At 37.9% G+C, this 8044-nt stretch overlaps 1 long non-coding RNA gene across 1 annotated transcript; it reads right to left on the bottom strand.

Moving 5' to 3' along the window:
* Positions 1-2359: 2359 nt before the first annotated feature.
* Positions 2360-6540, bottom strand: LOC135318852 (uncharacterized). Its single transcript, XR_010377237.1, has 3 exons — positions 6484-6540; positions 5017-5167; positions 2360-2415 (listed from the first exon to the last, which is right to left on the bottom strand). It is a non-coding gene; the product is annotated as an uncharacterized LOC135318852 (long non-coding RNA).
* Between the last annotated feature and the right edge of the window lie 1504 nt (positions 6541-8044).

The following is an 8044-nucleotide window of genomic DNA, read 5'->3' as shown; positions in this document are numbered from 1 at the left end:
CTCAAAAATACGAAACATTAAACAAGGAATATGTCTACTGGCATAAGGTCTTTAAATCTACCAATTTATTTAAACATCCATTATCCTTTACTGGATGAGAATGATTCTCAAAACATCTGAAGATCCTTCTCGTAGTCTCACATCAAGTTAGCTGGGATTCAAACTCAGGCCTTTCCAGATTAAAAGCACCTGCCATTTTAGGAATAACAGTCCTACATGCTAACGTCGTACATAGAAAAGTCTCTTAATTTGCCTTCAAAATTAATACCTCTGAATATTCATATTAAAAATCCTGATGTGATGAAGTACATTAAATGAGGCTCCAATTCTCTCCATCCATCAAATCTGAAGCTATTTCACTGGGGCTACTACTGAACTTATTCAGGAAACCTAATCAGAAATAAAGAACCCGACTGATCAGTGGAATATGAATTTTACTGCTGTGTGGAGACATGGTTTTATTGTGCCATCAGGGAAAGTCAGATCTAATTGAGAGATGAGTGACTTACAACCCTCCCTCCCTCACTCCTGCTGTCCTTTAAGGCACCAAGCCAAAGGCTACTTCCTCTTACACTCAGTCTAATTTTTAAACTTTTCCTGGATTTCTTGTTTCCCTTAGATCCTACATCCGACATAACCTTAATGCATCTAGCAAACTTCTTGGCTGCCTAACAGTTCCTGAGAAATTCCCCACCTCCGTTTTTTTTTTTTTTTTTTTGGCTGAAGGTTGTGAAAAGACGAAAAATGGGGTGAGGAGAGACATTTAGATGGTGTATTTTAGACTGCCAGTTCGTATTGCTAGGCTAGGTCCGTGCATGTAAAAGGAAGAGAGGCATCAATCAATAATTCAACACTAAAAATGTAATCCTATTTCAATTATGTGATGTTTTAGCCAGTAGATCTGGCTCGAAGATGAGGACTCCAGCCCAACTTTTCCTTGTCCTGAGAGGCTGGAAGCTGTCGATTAAGCCTCTGTTTATGTACACGGGGCGTTGCTGCTGCAGCCGTGAAAGGAGTGGGAGGACACTGACTGGAAGACAGGTCCATTTCCAGCTCTCTGTCCCCTGTGCTTATATCAAAGTGGGTCTCATATCAAAGTGGATGTGCTGCTCCTGAGAAGGCAGGATGATCAGAATGTCCCTTTCCTCTGGCATGCTAAATCCTCAGATGGCTTCTTTTGTGCCTCATCCAAGTCCAGTCACTCTCACACCAGTGGGTCAAAAAATTAGGCTCATTTCTTTGTGGAACCAGTGGTTTCCCACTGCGTCAACATATGTTACGTTATGTTGCCTTTTACAGTTTATTTTACATCAATATATTTCTAAATATTTATTCCCTGATTCATATGTGTATCCGTTGAAAAAGTATAATGGCTTAATCATGTTGATGGAAATTATTGCTAAGAGGCACAAAACCTGACTTCAAATTTTGGATGATAAATTTGACTATCTAATTTGCCTTAGTCAATGCAAAAATCTTTGGGTAGAAAAGTAGTTTCTTCTTATCTGGAGCAGCTGAGCAGGTTTTTAAAAATCAAGTGGGAACAAAAGAAAGGAGAGACTTTGAAGTACACCTAGAAAAGAAGCAGATTTGTTTTACACAATCAGACTCCAAGGAGAACCTCCAAGAACAGACATGGTCATCCCCAGAGATTTTGAAGTTACTCTCAGCAGCCGAGAGGAAAACAGGGCTTCCTATTTGGGAAATGCGCTTAAACATCTTCTAATGTAATAACAGGCAGGGACATTTTAGCTTTTTACCAAAGAACAGTAAATAAACATAACTGTATCCAACTCTGTAACCTGATTCTGAGCTGATGCTCCCAATCTGACGTGTACCTTTGGAAGCGGCAAAGGGACTCCTGCAAAATGCAAGTGATGAGAGTCAAATCCAAATGAAGTAGCAAGTCAGATTGTTTTCAAGGGAAAACAAAGCCAAGCAGGGAAGCATTTAGTAAATGAAAAGTGCCCACACATATTCCTCCATGACGTTAGAATCACCCATTAAAATTAGAGCTGAGAGGACATAAACCAAATGCTTTGTAAGAATTTTGATACCGTGTGGTTTAAAAATTTTTAATTTTTTATATTGCAATATAAAAGCAGCAATAAAAGCAATAAAAAAACATTTTCCTCCTTCTACAGAATTGCACCAGATTAAAAAAAATAATAATAAACTGTACTATTTAATTAAACTTCAAAACAAAGCACCTAGGATTGAGAAATATCATCCTAGGAGGTAGAATTTTTAAACTAGACATTAGTCGTATAAAAGTGAATTGGAAAATAAAGCAACTGATGTTGAAAAGTCCTTTCAGGTGTTAGGAGAACTTACCTCCAGTTTCAGCTCTACTAAGGAAGTTATTTTGTGGTCCTTGTCATATCACTTCATCTTTTTAAGTCCCAGTTTCGTTATCTACAAAATGAGGGCATTAGACCCAGTGCCTTCCAGCTCTAGTATTTCTCAGATTCTTGAGATGTTAAATCAGACAAATACTGGCTCAAATTTAAGGAATCTGATATAAAAACTTTTTAGGAGAATGGGGTAGGAAGATTTGCCTACATAATTCAGAAATCTGCCTTCATAGTACACATAATTTTCAAAGTGTAAATTAAAAACTCATGAAGAATAAGAAATTGTTGGAGATTATTTAACTTGTTAAATTCATATTAATTATGAATTAATTTGTGTGTGCTGGTATAAATGAACTAACTCCCAGTTAAACAAATACCCCACATATTTACAAAAATTAAATAGTGGAAATATTTTTTCAAACAGACTAAAGAAGAATCGTAAGACTATTGAAAACTGAATGGATAATGCCATCATTTCTGCAGTGTCTCAGGCTTAGTACAGAACCAAGGATTTACAGTAAAGAATGTTTCCTCAAAGATACCTAAATTTATAGCAAATTTTACCAAAGAGATGCAGGAAATTAAAAAAAGATTCTTTAAAAGTATAGTTGAAATGTCCTAATTATTAACTTCTCTGACACTGATAGTATTCATGTCACCTCAAACCCTTGACTTTAATATGTGCTTGATTAGTGTGTATTAGAAACATTGACACCAAGTGATTTTCCACACTAGACTTTTCATTTTCCCTTTTCAGTGAACTGGTGTCTAAATATGTGGATGTGGGAGCTGTTTGGCTAGCCTTCTGCTTCTTCCTTAAACTCAGCAAATAAAGTTTAATTTTAGACATGTCCTTCCACATTTTTATTAAGCATATGAAAAACTTCCTGGCATATCTTTCTGACCAGCAGAAGCACTTTTTCTTTGCTTCTAATTTTTTTTTCTTTTTTTTCCTGTGTGGAGGGAGATAGATAGTTGTAGCAATGCTGGACTTTCTCTATACCCAGTGGAGTAACTTATAGGATTGGTGAGTTTGGAAAGATCTAAAATTTTCCTCTTCATGTTCTCTTACAAGGAAGTCTGGATACAGAAAGCCTACATTTAACTCTGCTCCTTCAAGCTTCCAGTGTTCTAGGCGCTGCCTGGCCTGGACGGATAAGACTGTTTAAAACTGGGAATCAATTTTAGGAGGCCCACTTTCCTCCTGAGTTAAGCCATGTCCCTCAACCTAGACTTTATCCACAAAAAATTGGAAAATCAGAAAGAAGAAAAAGTCTTATTAGATATCCTGATGGCCATGCTGTGAATACAGACTAATTCTCCAGATAAATTATTAAATGATATGTTTTAAGGACTAAGAAAGGGCATTTGCCTCATATTGATTGTCCTCGTATAGTGTAATTTAGTAAATATGAGCTCTGGAATCAGCCACACTTGAATTTAAATCCTGACGCTATTACTTAGTAACTGTGTGGTGTTAGAGATTTCTCCTAATCTGAACTTCAGTTTTTTCAACAGCAAAATGAGAATAATAACCAGTCCCTTTTTAGAAAGATGCATATGAGGAGCTCAATAAATATGAGTCTAACTCTCTTTTGCTACATATACTCCTTTCCATCAGGTAACTTGTATAAAATTTATATGTGAACTGTATGATCGTATTTTGGCAAATCATTTCTAGTGGAAACATTCTTGGGAATGACATATAATATGACAAATATAAAAACAGGAAAATATTTACATGAGGGATACATTTACAGAAAATAAAATTTTGTCTAATGGAAGGAGTTATCTTTTTTTAATAAAATTTGTAAACAGTTAAAATAAAAATCATCTCCAAACTTAGTTCTTGCAGAAAAAAGTCGATTGCAATAGTACTTTCAAGTGCACAGCTCTTTGACATTCAAAGACCCCTTACAATTAAAGTGTCCTTTCTCCTTTCTAGAACCAATCTCGTTCATTAGAACATCTTGAATGATTTGAGTTTCCCTGAAAGGACTGTTGAGACGATCTGGAGCAATCCTAAAACAATCTCTAGTCCCTTAACCCTTAGAAAAGCTATTTTCTTGTGAGGAACTTGATCCCTTCTATTCGCCTAGATGCAGAGATGCTCAACTTTGCTGTGCATCAAAACCAGTCAAGAATATTTCTTCAAAATATCTACCACCAGAGGTTCTGATTCAGACAATGTGGGGTGGGCTATAGGTATGGATCATTTCAAAAATTCCCTAATAATTCTGAAAAACAAAGATTGAGGACCACTGATGGAAGTTTTTCAGTCCCTATTGGGTTGTTCAGTTCCTACTGGGTTCAGGTGAGTCCAGGGGAATTGCACAGTCATCATCAAACAGCATCCAGAATTCCTGGAGGAATCCAGAATTAGTCTTATTTGACTAATTTCTATAGGGTATACTCCAAGGCTCACTGCCGTCTCTGTAAATTAGGGGGTACTCAGGCTGCATTTTCCCTATCTAGAATCCAGGAGACTGACCCAGAGCTAAATTTTTCCCCTGATATGTAGAGTAACACAATTGTAGTAATTGAGTTGATTCACTTATTCGATTCCATCAGTTGCCATTTCTATTAAATTTTTTTCCTGATGCTTCTCAGCAAAATGTTAAATGGACCTCAAAAATGCTGTAAATTTTCCTTGACCACTTACCAATAATACTCTGTTCTTTCAGTTGTAGACAAGATTTAGTTTCTTTTATTCCCACCTGGTCTACTTTGCACCTGGATAAAATTTAGTTGGGGGTGATGGACTTATTCCAAGTCTTTCTTCAGATTTGATTTGTATCCAATATGATTTAGACCTACAAAGAATTCACCGAAGTGGAAGAACAAGTAATGAAACAACACATTAGATGAGTGCAAAGGGACCTAACGCTGCCTGGCAGTTCGAATTGAAGGGAAATGATGAGGATTCACTTTCCAGGGTAGGAAGTGGTTGCCACATCTTGCTGCTGATGGTAGACACCCTTCTAGGGGGTGGTTCTTCAGGGAGGTATGATTAACTGAGCAAGATTATTCTCTGTTGTGGTTTTGGAAGAACAACTGGGTACGATCACTGTGTTTAAAGAGCACATTTGTTTGGTCTAAATACCAGTGTCTCTCTACGACTACACCCACAGTTTGGATCAGTAATTCATTTAATTTCTGATTTAAACTCATGCTCTAACTCTTAAAGAAAACTGTGCCCACGGAGAAGAAAATCACCAGGGTGTCCACCCTCCCCTGAGACCTTTCAGCAACAAAGGACTTCTCCTTCTTTAGCACATGACTTTAGTGAAAACCCCAGAGCTTGAAAATACTAATTTTTTCATTAAAGTGCCAGAAAATTCAAACCAACGTTTTTAAACAGTGGTTTTTACATACTACTAAAAGCTCTAAAATAAGCAAATTTTAGAACCAGGGTGAAAGCTAATTATAGAAGTTCTTTGCCATAGCTGTTTCTATTTATATTTGTAAAACCACAGAAGCAAATATTGTAAACTTTCCTAACACATCAGCATCTTCTTGTCCTTAAGTTTCTGACTTCTTTGAAGCTGCTCTTGTCTTTCCCTTGAAAACACATTGTGGCTGACTATTCCCATTTCAAGAATAATTTCAGCTTATAGTTTGTAGTCCAAGGGAAAGTATTATTTCCTGAAAATACTGAGTCTCAAGACACTTACATGCAAAGTAGACAAAAGAGCAAAGGGGACGTGCCCAGGGTGCATGCTGCCCAGGACGTGTGTATTTAATCTTTCTGCGATTGTTTGCTCCATTAAAAGCGAAAAAAAAAAAACAAAAAACACCACAGAAGAAACATAGTCAAGAACATGAAATGTCTGCTGTGTTGTGATCTTTTCCACTACCAAAATGCAAGGGTAGCATTTGGGTTGATTTTTAAGAAAAAGAAAAAATTGAAAGTGAAAGTAACTGACCAGAGCAAAAATGTCAAGATATTGCAAAGTCTAACTGAATTGAATGTTTTTGTTCCAGTCTTAGTCTGAAGGCTCTGTAGCCAGTTTTACCTGGTGGCAAGTGACTCAGCTGGCCTGGAGACGCAACTGATTATGAACGTCATTCTCTCCAGCACCCAGCCCCACAGACACACCCAGCTGACCCCGAATTAATCAGTACCCACCTGCACCACGACTCCCAGTCTTGGTTGCACATTAGAATCACCTAAGGCCCTTTTAACAATCCTTATGCCACGTAATCAAATCAGACCAATTAAATTCCCACCTCTGGGGGTGTGGTCCAGTCTTGTGTCTTCCCTCTCCCCTGCTGCAGCTTCAGGCAGGCAGAGTCATGCACAAGGGCCTACGATGTTTAGAAGGCTTGGAGGAAGAGTGGATGTCAGATATATTCCAGGAGTTTAACTTAGAACCTGCCTCAGGGTAAATGCTGGAAGAGTAAAGGAAAAGTGAGCAGGAATGCTCGAGTTAGGTCTCCAGGGTGCAGGCCTGAATAAATGGGCTATGTGTGTGTGTGTGTGTGTGTGTCTGCATTCACATACATACGTATCTATAGATATGGTGTTACGTGCTTACCACTATATATGAGCCATAATTCCGTGACCATAATCATTTTTGGACCTTCTCTAGGATCATAAGTAAATACCTCAGTATTTATCTCAAACTAGTGTATTGAATGAATGGTCTCCCTTTGAACAAGGGAGGTGTTGTCACAACACCTCACTAATTTCAAAGCTGTTTGTCAGACAATTAAACTATTTGGAACACAGCTAAGAATGGGGAGGAAAACAAAACAGATGTCTCAGGACACTTCAACATCAGGCATTTGATTTATGAAGGCATCATTTTAGTCTGTTTACCCTTAGGTTACCTACAGTTCAAATCAGCCAGGTTTTCTTGGTTTCTTTGATGAAGGGACTTGAATTTTGGAGCCAGAAAGACTGGGGCTTGAATTCAAGTAAATTAACCCTTCTGAGGCTTAATGAGGCTCATTCTCTTCATTTGCAAAGCAGAAATAATGGCATTTCTCTCTAAAGTGATGTTATGAGAATTAAAGAACCCAACGTATGAAAAGAATCTAATGAAACCTGATGGAAAGTATTCTTCAATCGTAATTTCTTTTTCCTCCTTCTTTCCCCAGCCCATGGCAGCTGGAAAGCGGGAGAAGAGTAGTTTTCAAAGGTGCACAGACCAACAACAGCAAGAAACAAGAGATCCAGCCTGACCATAAGAGGTACCAAATAGAAAGCGTAGCTCAGAAACACCATGATCCTTGCTCTCTCTGAGGCCATCCCTGGGTCCCAGTAATCAAGAGAAAGTGAAATCGTACTTGGTATGTTTCTCAGAAGTTGGGGAGACATGCCAGAGACTAAAATAAAGAAGATATCTCCCCAAAATAAAGAAGATAAAGAGAAAATGGCGGGGGTAACTAGTAAAACTTGGCTCAGGAAAGAGAAAAGCTGAGGTGTTCACATGACAAGAAATGGGTGTATTTGAAGGGCTCAAATTAAACTCCGTTTGTGTAGCAGAATTAGCAGTCTCTTTCAGTAAAGGGCCAGATAGTAAATGTTTTCAGCTTTGTGAACCACAAAAGTTCTCGCAAAATCTTTTGTGTGTGTAGAGTGTGTGTTTTGCTGCATTTTAAAAATGTAAAACACATTCTTAGCTCACATGCTGTACAAAAGCAAGCCACAAACTAGATTTGGCCATAGACCATAGCCAGCTGAC

Source organism: Camelus dromedarius, chromosome 22, assembly GCF_036321535.1.
Source record: "Camelus dromedarius isolate mCamDro1 chromosome 22, mCamDro1.pat, whole genome shotgun sequence".
In the NCBI taxonomy this organism is placed as follows: domain Eukaryota; kingdom Metazoa; phylum Chordata; class Mammalia; order Artiodactyla; family Camelidae; genus Camelus; species Camelus dromedarius.
Note: the sequence above shows the minus strand (reverse complement) of the source record. Positions and strands in the feature narration are given on the sequence as shown.